The sequence below is a fragment of the Mastigoproctus giganteus genome, chromosome 2 (genome assembly GCF_048544385.1).
Source record: "Mastigoproctus giganteus isolate SK-2022 chromosome 2, ASM4854438v1, whole genome shotgun sequence".
NCBI lineage: Eukaryota > Metazoa > Arthropoda > Arachnida > Uropygi > Thelyphonidae > Mastigoproctus > Mastigoproctus giganteus.
Genome location: NC_143576.1, coordinates 73595509 through 73623305, shown reverse-complemented (window position 1 = coordinate 73623305; position 27797 = coordinate 73595509). Strand labels below are relative to the sequence as shown.

Below are 27797 nucleotides of genomic sequence, written 5' to 3'. Positions count from 1 at the left end.
TTGGCACTTGGGGCCCTTTAATTTGGATTAGTTTACTAAAAAGTTAATGGTTTGTATGTCTCATTTTATATTAAGATTGTAATACTAAAACATATACTGTACAATATTTTCATTTTCATTAATTGCTTTTCTCTTCATTTATCTTACAAAGAAAATAAAATCTTTAAAAAACGTGTTATTCCTATCACTGTATTTTTAGATACGACTTTTGTTTTTATTAATTTAAATTAATTTATTTTTTCATTTATTTGTGATATTATTTATTATTTTTAGATGTACATAGCATGTACCAAAAAAAAAAAAAAAGAGGTAAAATTGACACTTGAGGAACCTCATTACTGCAAATCTCATTATTACAAAACAAGAAAATTTTGGTACCTTGAATTTTGTATTAACAAGATTCAACTGTATTTTTAATTCTTTGAGATTAAATGTAGCGAAGTATACATTAATTTATAAAACTAGGTATATTCATGGTTAAATTTTATGCCAAATCTATTTATTTGCACTTCTTCTAGAAATTGGGGAGAACTTGAAATTTATGAAAACTTTTAAGGGGCCTCAAAGTATAAAAGTTTGGGAAGCTGTGTTTTAAAGACTCAAAAGGATCTGATAAACTTTAAGAACAAAATGAAGTAGGAGTTTTAGGCAAGTACTACTGACTGCAGGAATAAATCCTTTGTCTCCTGCAGGGATATATGGTTATGGATACTTTAATATGGATATTTTAATTGCAGACTGGACCAAATTGTTCTAACTGCTGTTACTGGGCTAACCCTTAAATATAAAAAAAAAAAATAAATCTTTGCCATGCTGGCAAGAGAAATAAAGAAAAAAATGGTACTGCAAATTGATATTCTATCCTAGGGCAAGAATTGTCATGGAACAAGTAAATACACAGACTGTGTTCGGGTAACTAAGAGTAAGAACAGGTGCATGTACATTAATGCTAGAAGTATAATAAATAAATTTAATGAATTTGAAGTGCTGATCAAGACATCATAGGCAGAGATATTGTTGGGATATCAGAGACTTGGTGTCACACAGATATAAGCAGTACAGAATTAGAATTTGGGGAGCACAATGTGTACAGTGTACGGAAAGGATAGACAGGGTAGGAAGGGATGAGGGGTTACACTATTAGTTAAGAAACAAAATCTAGGAAGTGTATCCAGATGGACAGTGCAATGTTGAGTCAGTTTGGTGTGACAAAAGCGCTGGGAAAGCAAAAATGAGAGTAGGAGTGTGTTATAGGTCTAATGCCTCTAATGAGTACAACAGACAATTGAGCAGAGAAATAGAGTGGGCCAGTAAATCAGAATGTCTTGTATGAGGAATTTTAACTTTCCAAATATTGCTTATTGGCTTGGTTACTCGCACGCAAGCAAGACTTGTGTATTTATTGGAGGATTGTTTTCAACAGCAATATGTTCGAGGGGCAACCAAAGGGAGTAATACTCTTGATCTGATTATCAGCAGTGATTATTCATGCATTAAGAATTTGCAGGTAAAGGCACCACTAAGTGACAGTGACTACAGTGTATTGATGTGATGGGGGATTTACTTAAAGATGTAACTAGCATCAAGGGTAAAGGGAAAGATTTTTGCTTTCGTAAAGGTGACTACAGTGGTCTGAGATAGTTATTAAATTCTATACAGTGGGATCAACTGATAATGTTAAAAACAGCAAATTCTAAATGGGAAGTCTTCAAGAATAAATCTTGGAAGCTACCAGGCTTTTCATATCAACTAAGAAATACTGTTTAAGATTTAGACCTAAATGGATGTTAGATGAATTAATGAGGCTTGTGGCAGAGAGGAAAAATGTGTGGGATGCATATTAATTATTCAGGTGACACAGAAGCCTATGGCAGATATAAGCTAGTCTGTAAACAAGTCAAAGGCGGTTATGCAAGCGAAGGCAGATTACGACAAATTCTTGGCAAAAGATGCAAAGAAACACAACAAAAACTTCTATACTTATGTAAACTCTAGAAGGAAGGGGATGAATCAGATTGTTCCACTTGATGTTGATGATCCTGCTCAGACAGCTGACAAACTGAATGAGTATTTTGCATCTACATTCACACATGAGGAATTCTGAAAGGAAGAGGACGACAGAAGTTCACTAAACTCTAACCTGGAGCGAAATGATTTTGTAATAACGGAGAGAAAAGTGGAAGAGATATTGAAGGAGGCAGCGAGGGAAGTAAGCAAACCCTTAGCCATAATTATGAGAGCATCCTTAGAATTCAAGGAAGGTTCCCATGGACTGGAGATGTGCAGATGCATCCCCAATTCACAAGGGGGGGGGGTCAAGGGTGACACAAATAATTATAGACCTGTTAGTTTAACTTCTGTCTAAGAAAATCATGGAGTCACTGGTTAAAGAAATGATGCAGGATCACCTAGACAAGACTGCAGTAATAGTTCAGACACAGCATGGGTTTGTTAAGGGGAAGTCTTGTCTGACCAATTTGATTGGATACTATGAAGTGGTCACAAAGGAAATGGATGTGCAAAATAATTTTGATATCACATACTTAGATTTCAGGAAAGCTTTTGATACTGTTGCACGCAGAAGACTGCTATACAAACTGGAGCAGTATGGCATTAAGGAACAAGCTGCTGGAATGGATAAAGGGATGGTTGAGTGGGAGACGGCAGAGAGTGGATAAATGGACACTGCTCAAGGTGGACTAATATTATTAGTGGGGTCCCCCAGGGTTCGGTGCTGGGCCATTGTTGTTTTGTATATTTATCAATGATATCGATCAAGCTTAATGTCCAATTTTGCAGATGATACAAAGGTTGGGTTGTTAAGGACAGTAAAGACAGTATGCTATTGCAACAGGATCTAGAAAAGTTAGGCAAATGGGCTGAGAAGTGGCAACTGAAGTTTAACATTGACAAATGCAAAGTACTGCATATGGGTAGCAGTAACCCCAGAGAAATGTACCAACTATGTGGTGTTACACTCAGAGTAGTGGAGAATGAAAGTTACCTGGGGGTAACTGTGCAGTCAGATATTAAGTTCTCTGAGCAGTGCAGGCAGGCTGCAGAGCAGATCATGGAGTTTTGTCCATGACATATATGGAATTTTGCTAGCAGAGACAAGGAGGTGATTATCCCTTTGTATAAGGCAATGGTCAGGCCACACCTTGAGGTCTGGAGGCCTCATTTTAGGAAGGATGTAGAGTCGCTAGTACAGTAGTGGTGAAACAAGATTGGTGAGAGCAACAAAGGGGTGCTTTTACAAGGAGAGGCTTAAGTTCTGCAAGTTGCAGCATCTGGAGTCTAGCATTAGCATTAGTAGAGGCATTTGATGCAAGAAAGCAAGCTTATGCAGCATCAGCCAAAAAAAAAAAAAAAACCCCACTTCCACTTCACCCCTCTGTTCGTTCAAAATACCTGTCCAGCTGAGCCTTAAACCTATTTAGGCTATCAACCTCCACGACAAGGGATGGAAGTCTGTTCCACCAACCAACCACCCGCTGGCTAAAGGCAAATTTCTGCACGTCTATCCTACATCTGTCTTTCCTCAATTTGAATTTATGCCCTCTCAGGTGATTATTCTGAGCTAGAGGAAGAATCCCATCAGCATTGAGCATGCTCAAACCATTCAAGGCTTTATACACTTGTATCAGATCACCTCGCTGGTGCCTAGTCTCCAGACACTGTAATTTGCAAAACTTAAGCCTTTCTTCGTAAGAGTACCCCTTTGTTCCATTCACTAATCTTGTTGCCCTTCTCTGTACTCGTTCCAGCAGCTCTACATCCTTCTTGAAATGAGGCCTCCAGACCTGTATACAGTACTCTAGGTGTGGCCTGACCATTGCCTTATACAAGGGAATAATCACCTCCTTATCCCTGCTGGAAAAATTCCTGTATATCATTGACAATGCTCCATGAGCTACTCTTGCAGCCCGTCTGCACTGCTCAGAGAACTTCATATCTGCCTGCACAACCACCCCCAAGTCCCTTTCATTCTCTACCACTGTCAGTGTAGTACCACAGAGTTGATACGTTGCTCTGGGGTTGCTGTTTTCCATGTGTAGTACTTTACATTTGTCAATGTTCAACTTCATTTGCCACCTCTCAGCCCATCTGCTCAACCTTTCCATATCCTGTTGCAGCAGCATAGTGTCAGTAGTGTCCTTGACAACCCTGCCAACCTTTGTATCGTCTGCGAACTTGGACATTAAACTTGATATACCATCATCAATATCATTTATAAATACAGAAAACAATAATGGACCCAACACTGAGCCCTGAGGGACTCCACTAATAACATTAGTCCACAATGAGCAGTGTCCATTGATTACCACTCTCTGTCTTCTCCCCCTCAACCACCCCTTTATCCATAGCAGCAATTTGCCTCCAATGTCACACTGCTCCAATTTGTGTAGCAGTCTTCCATGTGCAACAGTATCAAAAGCCTTTCTAAGATCCAAGTATATAATATCAAAGCTATTCCCTGCATCCAGTTCTTTTGTGACTGCATCATAGTATCCAATCAAATTGGTCAGGCAAGACTTTCCCTTAACAAAACCATGCTGTGTCCGAGCTATAACTGAAGTCTTGTCTAAATGATCCTGCAGTGCTTCTTTAACCAGTGCCTCCATTAATTTTCCTGGAACAGAAGTTAAGCTCACAGGTCTATAATTACTTGTGTCAGCCTTTGATCCTCCTTTGTGAATTGGGGTCACATTTGCACATTTCCAGTCTATGGGTACCTCCCCTGAGTCCAAGGAAGCTCTCATAATTATGGCTAAGAGTTTGCTTACTTCCTTTGCTGCCTCCTTTAATAGGTACCTGCAAGGTGATCTGATTGAGGTGTATGAGGTCTTGAATGGTTTGAGCAGGCTCAAAGCTGATGGTATATTTCCGCTTGCTCAGATTAAGAATCTGAGCGGGCATAAATTCAAATTGAAGAAAACAGTTGCAGAATAGATGTGAGGAAGTTTCCCTTTAGCCAGTGGGTAATTGATAGCTGGAACAGACTTCCATATGTTGTTGTAGAAGTTGATAGCTTAAATAAATTTAAGGCTAAACTAGACAAACATTTGGAGTGACCAGATGGGTAAAATGGGAAGGTTTTTTTTTTATTTTTTTTGTTTTGGCTGATGTATAAGCTTGCTTTCTTGCATCATATGCCTTAACTAATGCTAATACTCATTAATTTCTATTGCCCCTTATCTTATTTGCTAGAAGAGATTTGGTGTCAAGAGGTAATTTTGATCTTATGCAGCTATGGCTAAAAGTGGCTGCCTCTACCTGCTTCTCTCATACAGATTCCTGTGAATAATGGTGCATACACAAATTTAGATAAAACTTAAAAAAGTAAAAACCTTTGATTGAAGTTTCCTTAACTTTCACAAGGATCTGATGCAAAGTTGGAGTTACTACTGCAGTGTTTGCACTACTAGGGAAACGAGGTGCCTGTAAGATAAATGCAAGTATTCTATGGTTGTATGAATATGTATTATTATTTTTCTTCTTCTCCTTTAGGTTTTTCTCCATCCCTGCAATGGGAATGGGTACTGTTATCAGGTGCATGAGATGCATGTTATGCCCGGCTATTATTATTGGTCAAGGAATTGGCAGACTATCCTGCAGGTGTTCAAGACTAGTTTTCTGGAGGTTCTTTGTAGGTGTTCTCTAGGAGGCCTATTGTTGCTAAGTTCTAGGTAGGCTCTGTGGCACCATGCCAGTGGTTGGAACAGCTGTTACTTGTTCCATATGCCACATATCTTTGACTCCATGATCTTTTCCTTGTGAGTTTTATGAAGATTGTTATGTATCATCACTGCCATGATGAAGGTAGTCTTTTCTTTCTTGTCATTAAGAAATATGTCCAGTTTGTTGTGCAGAATCTTGTCTAATCTTAGGCATGATCCCAGTATAGCTTGTGGGTATGGTCTCTAGAGTTGCCTCAGGTTTTTACTTTTAATGTAGTATACTTTCTTTGACCAACTGGTATTTCTTCACTAGCCTCTGATGTATTATCCTGGTGACCTGGTCATGTCTGTGAGTGTACTCTGTCTGGGTGGTCACCCTGCATCTGATGGTGATGTGCTGGATTATTTCTGGGCAAAGTGGCATTGTTGACATGTCGCCTGTCACTCCAGGATCTTTGCCAACATATTTTCTGTTGTTCCCAGTGTTGATTATCTAGCCTTCGATGGACTGAAGCATGAATGCTTCAGTCACAGGGAAGAGCATCCCACTGGTGAGCCATGCATTGTAAGCCTTCTTATCTGTGTAGTCTTGATAGTGGTCATTGTAGTGTTTGCAGCGGAATGCCTTCTTTGCTTATCTTTGTCTTAATTTCTTCTGGTTGGGTGGGGTCTATTCACTGAGGTTGGGCGAGATGTACTGCTTGTCTGTCTATTTTCCTAATAGCCTTGTAGATCGATACTGTTTTTTTCTGGAAGTAATTCTTTAGGTTTGCAATTGCTTCATTCTGTTGTTTGAAGAAGAGAGCAATCAACATGTGCATTTTTCTTCTTCTGCATGGGATCCGTTTTACATTCTGTGTGCTGTTTTGCTATCATGTTTGTTAGTGATAAATTAATAAATATAAGAGCAGCAAGGCTCAATATGTTCTATGTTATAAATCAATTAACAAGTGAATGCGAGGAATTACCGCAATAATTACTTGTAGAATGCTTTGCTGCTGACACTCTCTATTATCCAAATGAATTTAATAAAATAACTTAAATGTATTCTTACACCCAAATAAAAATCGATGATCCAACATACCTGGTACCAATGGTTTAAAAGCTCCAAACCTGACACCAAAATACATTAAACCACCAACCAATACTTATGAGTGAAAGAAGACTTTAGCATCAATAATAAAAATAAATACAAATATAATTAAGATACTATCCTGAAGCTGACAAGGCTTTTTCAACAATGGTCATGATCAGATGTAGGATAGATGTGCAGAAATTTGCCTTTAGCCAGCAGGTAGTTGGGTGGTGGAACAGACTTCCATCCCTTGTTGTGGAAGTTGATAGCTGTTTGTTTGGTTGGTTTTTAGGAGCATTAGCAACTAAGGCCATATTGCTCCGGAATATGCGGTGGTCATTCCTTGACCTTTCCGCATCCTCCGTATTTGGTGGTGACAGGCTCGAACCCCCGTCTAATCAAGAAGCGTGTGCTACGCACTGCTGCTCCTTCCCACCTGGCTACGGAGGCGCCCGAAGTTGATAGCCTAAATAAATTTAAGGCTCAGCTGGACATGTATTTCGAACGAACGGAGGGGTGAAGTGGAAGGTTTTTTTTTTTTTTTTTTTGGCTGATGCTGCATAAGTTTGCTTTCTTGCATCATGTGCCTCTACTAATGCTAATCACAGGTTAGTATAGCATGAAATGTATGAAAGAATTTAAAGGTGAAGGATTAGTTGCTTAGTCTAGTTCTATATCCTGCACCTATGATCACAAATGAAGTTTTTAGAGACAGTGTCATCAAAAGTCTTTCTAATACAGATTGAGAGTTAAAAATAATTTTAATAAGAAAAGGAAGGTGGAATGGAAAATGAATAAAGAAATTGGGGGAGGGTAAGAAATCTTTCCACTTACATTAAAAGAAGCTGCAAAAAAGGCAGAGAAATTGTCTTAATAATAAGAGCATACTTAGATTCAGATGTGATTACAGATGTTCAAATGTCTCTTCTCTGAACCTCTCCTAGGGTGTTTAGGATGAAGTGGGAGTACAGACCTGAGGTTTGACCTATGTGCCAGGGAAAATAATGGGGTCAATGGTCAAAGAAGTAGTTCAAGATCATTTCTATAAGATGGGAGCAATAAGGCAATCACAGCATGGATTTGTTACAGGAATATCATGCCTAACCAATCTTATTAACTACTATTAGGTTGTCAAGGGAACTGCATAAATTAGAATTGTATAAATTAAAGCAATGTGGCATTAAGACAAAAGAATGGTTAAAAAGGCCACTGCTCTTAACAGATTAATATGATGGGGATACCACAGGAGTCAGTGTTGGATATTTTATTGTTTCTAATATTTATTAATGATACTAGTATATGTGTTTCGGGTTTGATGTCTAAGTTTGCTGATGATACAAAGATGGACACAGCAGTTAATGACAGTATATAGGGTATGCTTCTTCAAGATCTAAACACAATAGGCAAATGGGAAATGTTAAGGCCCCAGATTTTTGTTAGATAAATGATATAATGATCCAGATTAGAAAAGCTTACTGAAGTTAAAGATGAAATGCTGGAGGAAGATGGCATATACAACAGAATCATTACTCTGGGAAGATCCCCTTGGACTAGAAGTGCTAACGTTCCCTCTCCCCTCCTACACCAAGTCAGCATAAAAGGAGTTGGGTAAGTGCAAGCCAATGAGTTTGACAACAATGGTGCATTAGTTTGTTAACAGGAAGTCATATCTTACCAATCTGATATACTACTTATGATGTAGGTAACAATTTTGGTATTATATACCATGACTTAAGTAAAGCTCTTGATACCACCCCTCATGGAAGGTGACTACATGTACTAGAAAATAGGGATTACTAGTAATATCCTATGCCAGATTATGGGAGATGGCTAAAAGAAAGGAGATAGAGTTGTCAGAGCGAACCAGTGTAACAAGTGGGATTTCTAAGTGTGCAGTGTTGGGTCCCCTCTATATTTTAATTTTATTTTCATAAATGACTAGGATGACTAGGGCATCCAAGGGAAGCTGCCAAAGGCTGCTGGTGACATGAATGTAGGAAAGATGATTAACAAATTGAGCCAGGACATGTTTCATACATACTTGGATTGGTTGCACACATGATCCAAAAATGGGCAACTAAAGTTAATACATCTAAATATAAGATTACACATTTGAGGAACTGAAATCCTGGAGTCACATATAAGATAGGGGGGGGGGGCTAAATATAGTTCAGTATGTAAAGACTTGGGTGTTACTATTAAACCAAACATGAAATTTTCCATGCAGCATGAACACATGGTGTCCAATCCTTGATTTATAGGGCCTTTGGGATAAAGACAACATCATTATCCTTGTGTATAAGATGATGGTTAGACTGCATTTGGAATATCGTTTTTGGATCTGGAGACTGTACAAAAAAAAAATAATAAATAAATAAATAAATTTCTGTAGAGGATTAAGTCTGACCACCCTTCAGAAAGAAAATTGAACAGACAAGCGATGAGTGTAAATTGATGCATGTATGAAGAATTAGAAGGTGTGAACGAAAAAGTTCAACAACTAGACATCTAAGGGGAGATCTGGTTGAGGTGTATAAAGTGTTGAAGAAAAAGGTAAAGATAAGGAAGGTAATATAAAGTCCTGGGGAACAGAAGACTCAATGCTACGAGATTCACCTATCAGCAGCAGATTATCAAAACAGCAAATCTCATTACGCAGAATTGGATGGTTATCTTATGGTAATGGGAATAGTATGAATATTCTGTTTTATTATTATTTTATTTTTTTCTGATGCAAAAATGGTCTGCTTGCTTGCATCATTTGGCCTTACTAACAGAGTTGAAAATTGAAAAATGATGTTTAACACTGATAAATGTAAGATATTTGGGTAGTGGTAATTCTAGAATAACATACCATTTCAGTAACACCAAACTCAAGTTAGCTGATAAGGGGGAGGGAAAGGTAATAGTAGAGCCTGACATGAAATTCTCTGAGCAAGAAATTCTCTCTAAATAGACTACAAGAATGGCCCACCGAGTTCTGTAAATGATATACAAGAACTCTGTTGATAGAGAAGATGTGATTATTCCATTGTATGAGGCAATGTTCGAGGAAATTTGGAATCAAACATTGTGTTTTCTGCACTCTTTACAACAAATAAAAGTGACAATCAGCTGTTAGTGAGCATGAAGGGAACAGCAATCAAGTTCATTGGAGACACAAAAGGTTATTCTTATCAAGAAGGATTGGGTACTGTAAAATCCTCTCTAGAAATTATGCATCTGTATGGCAACCTAAATGAAATGTATAAGGCTTTAAAAGGATTAAGTAAACTAAATGCTGATGGCATCATTACTCTTTCTCAGATGATAAACAGAAGGGGAACATAAATTTAAATTAAAAAAACTATGGTTACAGAATAGACGTACAGAAATTCTCATATTTTATACTTCATGTACTTGTCAGGTCCTCAACCAAGGACCACTGCACATCAACTGGTTCTTTCACAATAGCATCTGGTAGGTTCTCACCCTCAAATTGAGAAAAGTACTGGAAATATGAAGTCATAACATATCAGCAGATAAATCATCTCATTAGCACACTGTTGGTAAAAGCTTCACTAATACCACCTATCATATTATATATAACACTCCAAGTATTCCATGAATGCTGTGGCATTAATCAGTTCACCATCCACCAACTTGTTTTGATGTTGAGAGTGTATTGTCTCTATGTTATACTTTCCTGGGCACTGTTCTTCTGAACTGGCTTCTATAATTCCACCCTCTCTTCCAAACTAGTCCAAACACATGCTGCAACGAGTCAGCATCCTTTTACAGTCCAACTTCAAACTCACAGAATCAATTTCTCTTCTTCCTCATCTATTCATTCAACTTCTGTTCTCTGGAACAACCTTCCTTCATATGTATTTCCTGAAAATTACAATATACAGAAATTCAAGTTTAATGTCAATAAGTATCTTCTTTCATCTTCTCAACCTTCAATCCACACAAGGTACTCAGTACTACAGGTTCTAATACTGTTCATGTTTGAGGTTTTCATAAATAAATTTAAAAAAAGTAATAATAATAAAGAAGGTAACTTTGCCAATTTATAAGTTATAGGAGTTAAAAAATAATTTATTTTCTTTGAAAATAAATCTTGTGGTGATATCAGATTTTATTCAAGTTTTTCTTTTTTTTTTTATTAATTTTCATTGCTATCTAAATTGAGAGAGGTTATCATTCCTAGACCTATTGTATGCATTATGATGGAGAAGAGAAATCTGCAGAATAAAGTTACTTTTCTTTTTTTATGGCCACTTAAGTCTACTGTTAGGTGTTTATTGTGGCTGCATTCATTAAGGAAAATAAGGCAGCCACAGAATTTTTTTAAAAAATTCCAAATTTTACTATTTACAGTATTTACTATTTTCTACAAAAAAGATAACAGAGAAAAACTGTTATCACAAAAGACTCAGGAACTTGTATTATGACAGTATACAGAGGAGTCAAATAGAATCAAAGATGGATTCTCCTTCATGAACTGGAGAGTTAGAAGCTATATAATAATACTTTTTTTTTTTTTTTTTTTTGATTTGGTAGTTGTTGGCGCATCGGCTTCTGTGGCCATATTGCACCTCCCAAGGTTTTTGCAGTACTTTGATCCAAGCCCGAGGCGGGAATCGAACCCGCGACCTTTGGGTTGCTGGGCAGGTACTTTTACCCACTCGGCTAGCCCGGTCGGCTATAATAATACTAATACTAGTCACTAGATGTCAAATGAAATCAATGGAAAAACTGCACGGAACATTCATAAACAAGATTCTTTGCCTTTTTCAAAACGTAGGAAAGTCAAAAACACATGGAAAATCAAATAATGTGTTAATGCTTTCAAATAATCAAATGTCTGCTCTCTAGATGATTACCTTAGGGAGCACACAACTAGAGAACTGGCAGCTAGGTAATCCTGAATTGGGATATAATAAATTGAAGGAAAGGATGAGAATTATATTTCCATCCTTACAGTTTGAATGTTCATTTTACAGTTTTTCCTGATTGTATTTTCAGTTCAGAAGAGACTTCCACTTTAGAAAAATCCATTCTGAAGTTACACTTGAAAATGAACTTAGCAGTCAGTTATGGGAGAGGGTGAATATTAGAGGAATAATCATCCCAGCACTTCTTGCCTTTGGTTTCTATAAGGATATCTCTAGAATGCAGTCATTAATTCAATTTAGTAAAACTTCCAAACCAATCTGGATAAAAAATAAATAAAAAAATATATATTTAGGATATATATTTATATATAAATTTATATATAGGATATATAAATCCAGAAGGATTTATATTATCTGGGAGTCATTTTTATTTTATTTATTTATACTGGGAGTCATTTTTATTTAAGCTTCTCAGCTAGGCTTTCCACCCACCAAGGAATTGAAAGCGATCCATGATGGATGGGGGAGCGGGGCTATCAAAGCACTGTTACCTGCACTTCAACAAGACTGAAAACCTGTCCTCTGGGTATGGTGGTAGGGAAATGGTATCAACAGAATTAAACTTTGTACAGAAACCTACTAACCTGCTCATCCTTGGTAAGTGAACATAGTATCTGCATATGTGGGAGCTGTCCCACCATCTCACTCTCCCTTGCATATTTCGCATTATAAAAAATATGCAAGATTTCAATAATGGTTTGGAATGTCGTTGTCAGTACAGCTATTTTCAAGACAATCATCAATAGGAAGTGCCTTCACCAAGTTGGGAAATAATAATATCACGGCAACGTGTGGTAACCTTTAGTCTTAAGCTTTTAAGCATTAATACTTACTACTGCAATGACTAAGCAGTTCAAATTCTGCTGGCTGAAAAAAAAAAAAAAAACTGTAGGTGAGAATATCCGTGTATTTTTCACAATTCTTCATGGATAAAACAAGAATGTATTAGTATTAGCAAACGATGCAGGAAATCAAGCTTATACAGCATCATGCAAAAAATATAAATAAAATAAAAAAAAAAAAAAAACAGACACTTCCCATATCACATATCCATCCTCTCAAACAGCTTGTGTAGGTAATCCTTGAATTTATCCAAACTATCCACTTCAACAACTGGAAGTTTATTCCAACAAACCACTACCTGCAGGCTAAAGGCAAATTTCTACACATCTACCTTGCAACTATCTTTCAATATGAATTTATGCCGGCCACATGAGTGCAATCTGATCAAAATAAAGAATTCCATCACCACTGAGCTTACTCAATCTACTCAAAGCCTCAAACACCTCAGTCAGATCTTCTCACAGGTGCCTAGATGCTGCAATTTGAAGAACTAGAACCTTTCCAGATAACAGTAACCTTTTGTTACCCTTACAAATTTGGCTGCTCTTCTCTGCACCCATTCCAACAGAACCATATCCTTCCTAAAATGAGGCTGCCAGGCATGTATGCAGTACTCAGGTGTGGCTTAACCATTGTCTTATACAATGAGACAATCACCTCATCCCCGTCGGCAAAATTCCTGTATATCACTGACAATAACCTCATAAGCTGTCCTGCCTGTCTGCACTGCTAAGTGAACCTTACATCTGACAGAACAATTACTCTCAAGTCCTTTTCATTCTCTTCTACCCTGACTGTGGTATCATACAGTTCGTATGCTAATCTGAGATTACTGCCACCTACATAAACTACCTTGCATTTGTCAGTGTTGAACTTCAAATGTCACTTCTCAGCCCATCTACCTCATTTGTTCGGGTCTTGTTGCAGTAGAACACAAGACCCAAATGAGTGCTCGGCTGATCACACCATTAACCATCCTGCCAAACTTCACATAATCTGCAAACTTAATTATTGAGCCTGATATGCCTCAATCAATATCATTAATGAAAATATAGAAAACAATCGGCCGAGCACTCATCCATGGGGGGGGACTCTGCTAATAACATTTGCCCAAGAAGAACATTGTCCACTAATAACCATTCTACATTTCTCCCACTCAACAACCCCTTTATCCATAGAAGTAATTTTCCCTTAATGCCCACTCTAGTTTGTACAGTGGTCTTTTTTTATGCGCAACAGTATCAAAAGCTTTTCTGAAATCCAAGTATGTGATGTCAAAATGTTTTGCATCCAGTTCTTTTGTTACTGAGTCATAGTATCCAATGAGATTGGTCAGACAAGATCACTCTTTAACAAATCTATGCTGTGACTGCAGTATAACAGCATTCCTGTCTAGATAGTCCTGTATTACTTTTCACCAGTGATTCCATTATTTTCCCAAGAACAGACATCAAGCTAACAGGTCTTTAATTAATCATGTCATCCATTGTTTCCCTTTATAAATTGGGGATATATTTGTACATTTCTAATTCACAGAGACATCCCCTGAACCTAAGGATGCTCTCAACTGTGGCTAAAGGTTTGCTCAGCTCCTTTCCTCAATATAATTGGAAAAATCCTGACATCCAGTGGACTTTATGTTTAGCTTCAGCCATTTGTCCTCCATTTTCCTCTTAGTTATAATAAAGTTATTTAACTCTGTGTCAGAATTTGATAAAACTTCTGGCATCTCCATCCCTAAAAATGCCTCATGTAAATGTAGATGAAAAATGCCTATTTGGCTTATCAGCAACTTGAGCAGGATCATTAACAGTTAAACCAATTATATGTAAGGGACTAATGTGATTCACCCCCCTTGCTTCTATTGTTTATGTAAGTAAAGAAGGTTTTGCTATTTTTCTTTGCATTCTATTCCAGAGATTCTATTCTTATAATCTGCCCCAGCTTGCATAACCTTCTTTGTGACTTGATTGCACTGCACACTAGTTTATATATACTGTAGGCTTACTATCACCTGATAATTTCTTACTACTGTGTAAGTGCTATGCATCCCATGCAGTTTTCCTTCTCTCTCTCTCTTACAAGTCTCATCAGCACATCTGACATTCAATCAGGTCTAAGAATTAGAGTATTTCATGTTTGGTATGAAAAGTTTCTATAATTACTTTTACAAATGCATCCCATTTAGAATATGCTATTGGTATCATCACCAGTTGGTCCCACCACAGTCAACCTTATGAGAGCAAAAGCCCTTCCTTTTTCCCGACAGTACTTGCATCTTTAAGTAAATTCCACATCAATAGTTTGTGATCAATGCCATCCAGTGGGTCTTTTATCTGCAGATTCTGAATGCATGAGGGGGGTCTCTGCTGATAATCAGATCAAGAGTATAGCTTTCTGCCACTCTAACATGCTAGTGTAGGTAAGTCATCCAGTAAATTCATAAACTTATTGTTACTGCATAAATGACCAGCCCAAAAATTCATGCCAATATCTGGAAAGTGCTCATTATATTCATAGTCATTAGATCTAAATATGCTACTCCTATTTTTGTTTTCCCAGTGCTTATGTCATACCATACTGACCCCACACTGCACTTGGTCATCCATGTCAACTAGGCAGAGGACCTTATATTTCTTATGTTTTTTAACTAAGAGCATGACACTTATGTTACTCTTCTGACATGTCTATCCTTCCTGTACACACTATACTTCCCAATTAAAATTCTACATCCCTTATGTCTGAGTGACACCATGTCTCTGACATTCCCACATCATCTGCCTTTGATAATTAGACCAGTACTTCAAATTCATCAAATTTATTTACTATGCTCCTAGCACTGGTGTGCACACAAGTATACTTACACCTGTTTATACTCTTAGCAACCCTAACACAGCACATGTATTTGCTTGTTCCACAAGGACCCCCAATAGGCTTTGAAATCTCCAGCACCTTGCTTTTCAGTATGCTGCATGTTCCAATAGAATTACTACAAGAATCATTTACACTTCTGCCTGAGACTACAGTTAATCTGTGTATCCCCCCGCCCCAACTAAGTTTTCTGACTCATCCCGGTTTCAATAGGATCAGAAAGTATTCTTGGACTTCCTCTTCTAATTATGTGTACCCTATGTAAAAAATAACTCCTGTCAACAGAAACAGACCACACTGAGATAAATTCTACCTCATGAGCCTTGCACATTTCGCTTCAGGGCTGAACTGATTGACAAGATTCTCATCATAATTCCTTCCTATTATGTTCGGGAAGAATTTCAGACAATTTCAATTTTAATTCTAACTGAAGCCTTTTTTTTCAACAGTGCCTTATAGTTGTTAACTCCTCAGATCTCCTACTCCTAATTTCGTTAGTACCAACATGTAAAAAAAATATCACCTTTTGCACCCTTAAAAGATGATGGCTGCTCTACATCATCATCAATTTTTGTTTCTGGCTGACATATCTCGTTCCTATTTTACCTGTTCTTTTTGTACAATGTATTTTCAATTTCCTGACAATTGAGTCACCAACTATAGCTACTTGCTGTGGACCAAGGGTCTCCGTTGTGGAGGATGTTTTAGTGTTATCTGATGCTGAAGCATTGGTTCCAGCATTAGGCTGGACAGCTGAGGGCTTCCTCTCTTTTAATCCTTCAAGGTCGTCAACTCAATTCTTAAAGCTCCCATACATGCCTATTAGGATGCTGAATATTTGCTTAACCTTCTCGTGCTCTTTGCAACACAGAGAGAGAGAGAGAGAGAGAGAGAGAGATGGTTGGTTCTTGGGTTTTATTGGCGCATTAGCAACTAAGGCTATAATGCGCCAGAGAGAGAGATCGAGAGATCATGTCTATGCCTGTGCCACATCTTGCTAAAGGTTGATTTGCAAAATGAGACCAAGCAACACACATAGTATAGTCCTGATTTGTAGGAGTACTGCCCTTGGCGGCTGTCCCCCAAACCAAAGTTTTCTTGCTACTTCAGTCTAAAACACGATTTTAGTCTAAATTTAATTTAAAGTAACACAAGAAACCAAGACACAAAATCAATAATGCTACATTAAACCCACTTATTTGACAGCAGTACAAACTATGCTATTCTAAATTGTGTTATGTAGTATGTGATAAAATTGTTATAAAATCAAATTTGTATTGCAGTGAATTTACAGTTTATGGACTTAATAAAACACTTCTGATATTCTTTACACTCCCACAAAGCTGAAAACCATCCAAGTAGCACCTATATCATTCCTATATCAATTCTGTAAGAATGGTGGTAGAAGTCAACTTTGGATTTTTTTAAAGCAAACTTCCAAGGTCAAGTAAATAACAAATTCACAAACTTAATCAGCTGAACACACTACTAATTTTAAACAAAGATTAACAAGAAACAATTTTTAAGCTATAAAAAAAATTCCATGTAGCAGCTTCCAGAAAAAAACCAATGCAAACTCAAATTTTAAATGTGTTCACTTTGATTTTCCTTTCCAGCATCATATAGGATGGGTTGTTTGTTTGTTTAGAATTTTCAAACATTTGTAACCCAGGTCCCAAAATAGCCGTATATCATTTCTGTAAAATTGCATGTATGTTATGGTAGTGTTTGATTGCCTTGGGAATGAATGACCAAATTTATGGGAAGAAAAGCCATGCAATCCTCACCAGAGACCAACTAACTCTGTGCTCTTGTATGAAAAATATCCAATAACAGTTACTTCCCACAAGGTGAAATTAAACTTGATGTGGAAAAAAAGTAATTATAACCACTGTGTTAGCAGCATGGGCTCTCAGCTCCAGTTCTCATGGCTTACTACACTGGTTAGAGAAGACCCTACTTCAGGTGACATTCCTTTTCATTTCTTTTGCTAGCAACTAAAAACATTTACTTCAATTTTCTAGAAATAAACACCATCATAAATTAGCTAATTGATTAATGAAATACTGTATTTTGATATTTTAAAAATAAAGTTTCCAGTTATAAATTCTGAATGGCAATCAGTGGTATAATAAACTTGACTGCTGTACTATATTTCACTTCAGATATATGTGTAATAAGTTATTATTATTATTATTAATATCCATATGATGCAAGGAAGCCTGAGGCTTATGCTGCACCAGGAAAAAAAAAAAGTTCCCGAGGAGAGAGAGAGAGAGAGAGAGAGAGAGAGAGAGAGTCAAAAGTAGAAGGGAATCACCAAGAAAGAGAAGAATGATGATATCTAGCTCAGGACCCTGGGTGTGCCATACTCACAAGATGTGAGCCCCCCGGGGTTAATGGAAGTGGATTAAGTTAAATGCTATTCAATATGATTTAGGTATCTATTATAAGGAAAGAAGAAACACTTAAGTTTATTAAAAATTATCCGTATTTCATTGTAGAAAATATTCTCAATGTTAAGTTTTGCTAAATATCAGCTTTATACTAAATTCACTTTTGTTCTTTATTTTAAAGAGTCAAAATTCTTCCAGATTCGTATGCCTAATAAGTGGCTCAATGTCTTGGAAACCAGCTACATTATTCATGGGGGTTCAGAAGAAGCACCTTTTGTGCCTATGATTACCTTAAAAGGAATCAATCAAAGTGGTTTACTGCATCATTAATAATGCTTTTTTGGAGCAGTTATTCTATCGATATCAAGAGTGACAGATAGGGCTTCAGAATCTTGAATTGTGAAGCTGCAGAATATTTTCATTCAGTGCTGGTAAAATGAATTATGATTCCCACTGACTTCCTGCATTTCTTTATTCACCTCCTTCACTTACAATGGCCTATTCTGGCAATAACTGCCTGCATAATTAAAACAGATTTTGTGTTATAATGTAAAAGAAAAAAATATTTCCTTCAGTTGAAAACACTCACTGGAATAAGATAAGCCTGCACCCAAGTTTCAGCAATATCACTCTCAATATTATTGCAGATAATAATAATCAGTGGCTTTAAATAAATAAAGATCCAGAATCACTGTTTGATATTTTCAGTAGACCTATGCCTCCACAATACTAATTCATTGAGCAAATGCAGTGAGTTGGCTTTGAATTAGCAACATAAACCTAATACCTCTTGCAGTTACCTTTTGCCTATAATACAGCCTGTACAGGTTTTGGCATAGACTCCACAAGGTACTGCAGGGTGTCCTGTGGTAGTGCTATCCATCTGCTGCACAATGTGTCCAGTAATGCCCACATGTTTTCAGGTGGGTGTCATAGGATTGAATGTCCTTTTCCAGTACATACCAAACATGCGCAATTGATTGGGATCAGGTGAGCTGGGAATCCATGACAGGGTCATTGTCATGTTCCTGAAACCAGTTAGAAACCTGTAGGGCCTTGTGCAATGATAGACACTGGAGTTGTCTGAGTACACTCATCATAAAGTGGTGGACTTGGTCGGCAAAAATAAAAAGGTAGGCACATTCTCATTGAGCAGTTGATTAATGGTGATCAGAGCACCCAGAATATGTGAAAACGATCACCAAATCATAACACTGCCTCCAAGGTGCCATTGCCTTTCGTTCCTTGTTGCTTTCTCCAAATGTGGATATGCACATCAACATGACAGAGCTGATGTGCATATTGGAAACAGGATTCATCAGACCAGGCAACAGACTTCCACAGGTCAGTGGTAACAGCAGTGGTGTTGACATGCCAAGGCAAGGCACAGTTTCTTCTGACTCGCAGTTAGCATGGGTATCCATGTTAACTGCAGTTGATGACTGTCAACTGCCATAGTCTGTACAAGCAACATTCTGACACAAATAACAATCATTTAGTTGGTTTAAAATTTGTTCCTCATAGTGACTTCTCCTCCTACACACCCACTCAAATCAAAATCAATGAAAATAAGATGTTCCCACTTACCCATTCCATTTCATGCAGAAGCTCTCTTCATAATCTTTAGATCTTTGGATTACTCCTACTCTCCTTATGCCTTTGCTTCCAATTAACTCAAACCACACAGATTCTATACTGGGGAAGCTTTTGTCTTGCTCAGGCTGCGTTTTATAAGAAGCATGACCTCACCACCCCCTTCTATCTTCCTCAATACATTGTATATACTACGTACAGTGAAATTGCTCATAGTAAAACTTAACATCCTCTATTTCTGGGTGGCAAAACGTTGTCATTAGCCTCATTATGTCACCATCAACTGTCCTAAACAGGAGTTCAAATTCTCCTGACATTACTGCATACACACTGAAGACTAAGTGTTCTTGTATAGTTTACTAACTTGAAATATCCCCTGAAATTATTTTCCATTGCGTTCCTAGCATTAGCTTCTTGTTCATTTGAAATGTTGCTATCTTCAAGATCATCTGAAGTTCAAAGTGATATACAGGTAGTTCCTGACTTTAAAAGTTAATTCGTTTCTAGCACGCACTCGTAAAGTGGGAATTTATTTCCCATATACATAATGTTAAAAAAAGGGGTTATGTTCTCAAAAATGAAATTAGTTAGCTAATTAGTTTGTTTAAACAATGATTGATTTATCCAAAGAAATGAAAACGCAGCCTGTAAAATCAAGCAAATTATAATAATAAAGAAATTATTTATGACTCACAAATGTTAAAGAACGGTTATCCTTCATCATTATCGACTAAATGCACACTCGATCACTCATTACTGGCTTGGCACTCGGTTTGTTGCACAAGGAGTCGTCATCTTCAGAAATGCTTCAAGAGCCGTTTGTTTCAAAGATAACTTCTCTTTTCTTTATAAATTTCAATAGCATGCATAAGCATTTTTTAACGGAATGCACAAATTGCAACTGACACAATTTGCGAGGAATAACAAGTTTACGAAGCTTTAAAAAAAAAAAAAAAAGAATGACGAGAAGATTCTTGATATTTATTTATGTTTTTTATACAATTGAAGATTTCAGTAAAGGGAAAACATTTCACCATAATAACATAAAACACCACACAATTCCAGCTTTCGGTATTTTTGCAAATGCAGTTACATCGAGTTTACTACCCATTTATAATTGCTTGCACTAACAGAAAATCCCAATAAACTGGAAAGTGAAAATTGTTTTTATTGTTTTGGTTATGGTCATGACCTGGAGAAACGTGCTTTAGAAAAATATCACAAAGACATTCAAAACTGATTCTTATAATGGAACAAATGATAACGATGAAAGTGTAGTGCCTTTTAATGATTAGAATTGATAACTAATACAATTTACACTGTAAAAATAACCTTTCAGAGAGTTATATAGTGAAAATTTCAACTGCCCAAGTCGTGGAATGAATAACCAAAAAGCAATGTGTTATTGGGTTACATATTGGGTTCACATGATATTTTCACGATAAGTTGGTGTCTCTGGAATGGATTAATATTGTAAAGCGGGGGTACAATGTATTGTAAGAGCTTGGTTTGAAATGTGGTATTTATGAACGTTTAACATTCGTTTTTTGCAATTAATGTTCTCTGAGCAGTGCAGACGAGCTGCAAGAGTAGCTCATGGTGTCTTGTCAATGATATACAGGAATTTTTCTAGCAGGGATAAGGAGGTGATTATTCCCTTGTATAAGGCAATGGTTAGGCCACATCTTGAGTACTGTATACAGGTCTGGAGGCCTCATTTCAAGAAGGATGTAGAGCTGCTGGAACGGGTACAGAGAAGGGCAACAAGATTAGTGAATGGAACAAAGGGTTGCTCTTATGAAGAAAGGCTTAAGTTTTGCAAATTACAGAGTCTGGAGACTAGGCACCGGCGAGGTGATCTAATAGAGGTGTATAAGGCTTTGAATGGTTTGAGCATGCTCAATGCCAATGGGATTCTTCATCTTGCTCAGAATAATCAGCTCAGAGGGCATAAATTCAAATTGAGGAAGGACGGATGTCGGATAGATGTGCGGAAATTTGCCTTTGGCCAGCGGGTGGTTGGTTGGTGGAACCGACTTCCATCACTTGTTGTTGAAGTTGATAGCCTAAACAAATTTAAGGCTCAACTGGACAGGTATTTCGAGCAAACGGAGGGGTGAAATGGGAGTGGTGTTTTTTTTTGTTTTTTTTTGGCTGATGCTGAATAAGCTTGCTTTCTTGCATCATATGCCTCTACTAATGCTAATATTTTCGATTTTGTTGATACTTTGAAAAAAAAAAAAAAAAAAAAACCTCTTTAGCATTAGCATAGGCATTTGATGCAAGAAAGCAAGCTTATGCAGCATCAGCCAAAAAATAAAAATAAATAAATAAAAATAAAACCACTTCCACTTCACCCCTCTGTTCGTTTAAAATACCTGTCCAGCTGAGCCTTAAACTTATTTAGGCTATCAACTTCCACGACAAGGGATGGAAGTCTGTTCCACCAACCAACCACTCGTTGGCTAAAGGCAAATTTCCGCACGTCTATCCTATATCTGTCTTTCCTCAATTCAAATTTATGCCCTCTCAGATGATTATTCTGAGCAAGAGGAAGAATCCCATCAGCATTGGGCATGCTCAAACCATTCAAGGATTTATACACCTCTATCAGATCACCTTGCTGGTGCCTAGTCTCCAGACACTGTAATTTGCAAAACTTAAGCCTTTCTTTGTAAGAGCACCCCTTTGTTCTATTCACTAATCTTGTTGCCCTTCTCTGTACTCGTTCCAGCAGCTCTACATCCTTCTTGAAATGAGGCCTCCAGACCTGTATACAGTACTCTGGGTGTGGCCTGACCATTGCCTTATACAAGGGAATAATCACCTCCTTATCCCTGCTAGAAAAACCCAGGAACTCATAAAGCGGGAACTGCCTATATATATATATATATATATATATATATATATATATATATATATAAAAATGATGAATATTATAGTAACCTCTTAAAGGTAATGTTTAAAAAGTTACATAGGATAAAAAGGTATTCAGTAGATGAAATGGTTTCAGCAAACGAAAGATTAAGGAGTCAGGTATAACAGATGCACCTAAAAGCACAAAGCAGCATTAAAGGATTCAAGAGTATATATAAGTTTGTATTAACATATTGAATAAAGTGTGCATAAATGGATGTGAAAGCTACAAAGTGCCAGTAACTAGAAGGGTGAGGATTGTTGAAAAAGAAGTATAATAGATATGTGAAAGAATGTTAATATCCTAAAAGTTATGATAAATTAAGAAAATTATGGGCTAAATTACTAAGCCAATAGAAGGTTGGAGAGCTGTAAAGAAAAATTAGTACAGCAAAATACCATAAAACAAAATAAAAATAGAAAGTGGTACAGCTGTCATCAGATATGGGGGGGAACAATATTTAGGTAATGGTTGAATATAGGTAAGGCAAAAATGCCTAATCTGATGTCAGCTGCAACAAATATTGATACATGATCAGGTATTTCATCAGGGGACTATACCTGACCAAGTATCAGGAACTGCGTTTCTATACTTGTCTATAGTAGTAGAAGAAAAGTGAATGTCCAAAAGCAACGAAAATGAAATTAGCACTTTCTAATACTGTATGGACAAGGTAGTCCCAACACAGTTTAATTTATTAAAGTAAAAATAACGATCAAGTTAAAATAAATATGGTTAATATAAATATGTAGAATTTAAAGGATGTAATTTTGTGTAGACTGGAATTCAATAGTTCAATAAATAAATTTGGAACAAGCACATGGTATAGCGTGAGGTATTAAATTGAGTATGGGGAAGGGGAAAAGGAGTATTTTAGATAAATAAAGATGAAAAACAGCAATAGAAATAGGATAATAGGAATGTTCGTATCACCCCCGTATACATTAAAAGTTTACAAATGGGAAGAACGGCAGAAACAGACAGCAGAAAGATAAAAGGCAAAGAAAAAGTATTACATAACACTGCGCTTGCTGGGGTTGTGAAGCCCAACCTTATAGTAAGGGCTCTGGCTTATGTAAGCGTTAGTATAAAAGGGATCTAATACCATTTGCGTGTATGGTAAGGATAAAATTATGTAGGTCAAAACATCCAAGAAACGAATCTAAAACAAAACTGAAAGTATAATAAGAAGTGAATGATACCTAGAGTTGTTTTCAAGAAATGCGTAGCAGAAATAAGCTGGTGGTGAAAATATATGTAGTAGAAGGAAAAAGGTGGGGAGATGAAGCGTACATATTCAATAGAGTAGATTATTGCATGAAACTTCAACCACATTAGCAAAAAATCTACATAATGAAGCAATTTATAGCAGCGCAACGGACTTAATAGTAATCTGCAAAGAAATGCAAAACAGTGGGAAAATAGTGACCTCTATTGTCGTATTAGCACACGCTCTTTGAGTAGACCGGGGTTCAAGCCCCTGACTGCTGAATACGGTCGATCTGCCAACCCGCACTGGACCAGCGTGGCAGATTATGGTCCATTTCCCTCAGCATGAATTGTTGAGGAGGCTTCCATCCTGCAGTGGGTTGATAATGGCTGCACTTTACTTTTTTTTTATTGTCGTATTTAGAACACAAGTGTATGGAGATAATTTAAAATTAGCAATGGAAAAAGAAATGCGGTTGGAACAGTAGGACTTTACTGTAATAAAGTCATACAAAATTACAAAAATAAATACACTACTTTTCATAGATAAATAAAGTGTTGAACAAGGCAGTGGCAAAAAGAATGAAGATCAAATTTATGTATGGTAGACCAAATGATGAGGCTACATTGTACTAAGCTGAATAGTCTTATATAAGGAATGATCGTAAGCGCATCAGAATATAGAAAGCCAAAATCACCAAAAGTTGAGAGAGATAGAGAAAGATTAATAATTATAATCTGTAGTCCAAAAAGGTATAGTAAGAATCTAATTTAGCAAGAAAATACATCCATCTTCTACTACTATGGACAAGTATAGAAAGCAGTTCCTAATAAAATGGGTTACTGAGCAGAATCAGGCACCTGCTGTTAACAGTGCAGAGCGTGTACATGGGTTGCATGCCAACGTTCTTGCACTGAAAGACAACTCCTCCATAATGTTTGTATATTTGTAAATAGTTTAGTATTTTGTAAATATTTGTATAGTTTGTAGATATTTTAGTCCTTCTCTTTTGGATGCAACAATATTCCTCATGCATTATGGAACCTGAAGCAAAAGGCCTTTTCTTTAAGTGAGCTATGTAAATGCAGGTAAATAATTACATAGGTCATTTCCTGATTACATATCAATCAGTGCATTTCAATGGGTGTCTTTTATGTAGAAAAGATTTGATTTACTCCGTCATACCTGTACATTTTACACAGAAAAGCATGAGCGAGGTTGGCGAGCAGGGGCAAAGCCCCCCCCCCCCCAGCATATTATTAATTTTACTTTAACATCCATGTTTAATAGCCTGTTTACTTTAATTTTTTTTTTTTTTTTATGTATTATTCATTTATTTTAAATATTTAAATTTGTCTTTTTTTGGGTATGATGGATTATGTGAAAGAAAATTATGTTTTTGTGCAAAATTTTAAAGTATGGAAAACAACATTCAAACAGACCCTGCTAATAAAATGCTGTGGCAGTGCTCAATTTGATCTTTGGTCTCTATATAGCAGAGACCAAACGGTCAATTATTATGCAGTAAATTGTTGTGAAATTGCTGAATTTCAGAATATGAAATCTGTTCAACAAGAATCTGAAGTATGTTCTTTCATAACTGCTAACATTCAAAAAGGTGGAGATCAGGTATTTGTAAACAAGAGGAAAACAGAAGGTTTCTTGGAAAAAGCAGTTTAGTTTACGCTGAATTGGAAATTAAATTTCACTGAAAAAAAAAAAAAAAAAAAAAATACACATTTTATAAAATACAACCATAAAATTGTTTACCAGTACAGTATGCTTTTAAATACTAGTTTTGCTAATATTTTTTAATCTATGGATTTCTGTTTGGATATTCTATTAGACAACTGATTTTAACTGCTTCAAAGAAGTTTTGTTTAAAACAATGGTACAGCTGTTCAAACTTGACTGTCAGCACCATTTTCAAAACTTCACCAGAAAGATAAGAAATAAATTCAGCTCTATAATAAGCAATGGTTAAGATGCCAAGTAGAACTTTGGAAAATTTATTATATTTCATGCTTTCTCATGCACTTGTCAGTTTAATAAAGAACCACTGTATGTAATTCTTTCTTCTTTCATAACAGTATTTGGGAAATTCTCATAGAGAAATGAGAGAACTGATGCTGCAAATTATGTGCTGCTTCATCTACATCTTTAATGACACCAAGAAGTACTGTTAACTTGTCCAAAAAAAAAAAAAAAAAAAAAAAACATTCAAATTTGGAAAATCACAATAACAAGTTCCCTTATGTGTGTGGTCTGTGGCCAAGAGAAAGAATTCCATCAGCACTGAGCTTGCTCAATCCATTCAAAGTCTTAGCCACCTCAATCATATCACTTTTAGGTGACTAGTTTCCAGATGCTGCAATCTGCAGAACTGAAGCCTTTCTTGGTAACAGCATCCATTTGTTACGCTCACCAATCTTGTTGCAGCAGCTCCACTTACTTCCTAAAATGATGCTTCCAAACCTGTATGCAGTACTCAAGATGTGGCCTGACCATTGTTTTATATAATGTGGTTATTTGCTTGTTATGTTATTTGCATTTTAGGAGCATTAGCAACTAAGGCCATATTGCTCCATGATATGGGGTGGTCATTCCCTGACCTTCCCGCATCCTCCGTATTTGGTGGTGACGGGCTCGAACCCCGGTCTAATCAAGAAGCGTGTGCTACGCACTGCTGCCCCTTCCCACCTGGCTACGGAGGCGCCTATATAATGTGGTAATCACCTCCTTATCCCTTCTAGCAAAATTCCTGTATATCATTGACAAAACTCCATAAGCTGTCCTGGCAGCCTATCTATACTGCTGAGAGAACTTCTTATCTCAATGCACATTTACCCCCAAATCTTTCTCATTTTCCACTATCTTGAGTGTAGTACCCCACTGATGGTATGTTACTCGATGGGGTTACTGCTACTCATATGCCGTACTTTGCATTTATCAATGTTAAACTTCAATTGCCATTTCTCAGCCAATTTTCCCAACTTTTCTAGATCCCTTTGCAGCAGTATACTGTCATTAACCATCCTGCCAACTTTTGTATCATCTGCAAACTTGGACACTAAGCCTGATATGTCTTCATCAATATTACTGATAAACATAAAAAATACTAATGCGTTCAACACCAAACCATGGGGGACTCCACTAATAACATTAATCCACAAAGAGCAATGTCCATTGATTATCACTATCTGTCTTCCCCCACTCATCTATTCCTTTATCCATAGCAGCAATTTACCCTTAATGTCACACTGCTCCAATTTGTACAACATTTGTTCGCTACCTCTCTCAAATATTTTCAAATTCTAAATGGCTAATATATATATGAATAAGTTTGTATTTTACAAGATCTAGTAGTCTATACATGAAACAGCAGATGAAACCAAAACACATGTGAAATCCAATTACAATTGGATTTCACATGTGTTTCATCAGATGGGTCCTTGTTATCCGAGGATAACTGATCCAAGAAAATTTCACTTAAATTTTTGTAATGTGTATTATGTACTTTTACATAGTAAAAATTGGATTGAAGGAACTGAAAAATGAGAATTATTTTATCAGACATTTTTTTATATGTTGAACAATATAAGGTTAAGTGAAGTTTATTGAAATAACACAATTTTTCAGTTTTACAAATAAAGAATGAATCCAGAGTCGGCGTTTTTTTTCTTGTCGCATTTTTTCAGATAAAATTGTGTTGTAGCATTTAATTACGTCTTTAACTTTGCACTTAACTTTTGCTGTAAGATCATGAAGAGGGTCATTCTCACAAAAATATTCAAGTGCTTGGTCAATTTTCTCATGGGCTTCCTTTAATTCTTTAATTTTCAAATAACGTAACTGCAGGGACTCAGATAATGAATACTTAGATATTGGGGCCCCATCTATATATAGTACATCAAAATTATTATTTTCATCCAGTTCCTTTGTGATGACCACATTATAGTATTCCAATCAAAATGGTCAGAAAAGATTTCTCCTTAACAAACCCATGCTGTGTCTGAAGTATAATTGCAACCTTCTCTAGATGATTTTACATTACTTCTTTTATCAGTGACTCCATTATTTTCCCTGGAACAGAAAGTCAAACTAAGAGGTCTGTAATTACTTGTGCCACCCTTTAATTTCCTTTTGTGAATTTTTTTTTTTTTTTTTTATGAGAACCCCAAACACGAGAGGTATTAGAACCTATAGTACTTAGTACCGTGCTTGGGTTGGAGGTTGAAAAGACGAAAGAAGATATTTGTTGACATTGGACT

The 27797-nt window shown here is 36.6% G+C and overlaps 1 protein-coding gene across 1 annotated transcript in view; it reads right to left on the bottom strand.

Moving 5' to 3' along the window:
* LOC150089342 (SURP and G-patch domain-containing protein 1-like) overlaps positions 1 to 27797 on the bottom strand; it is a 306779-nt gene that overhangs the window by 13545 nt on the left and 265437 nt on the right. The window lies entirely within an intron of this gene.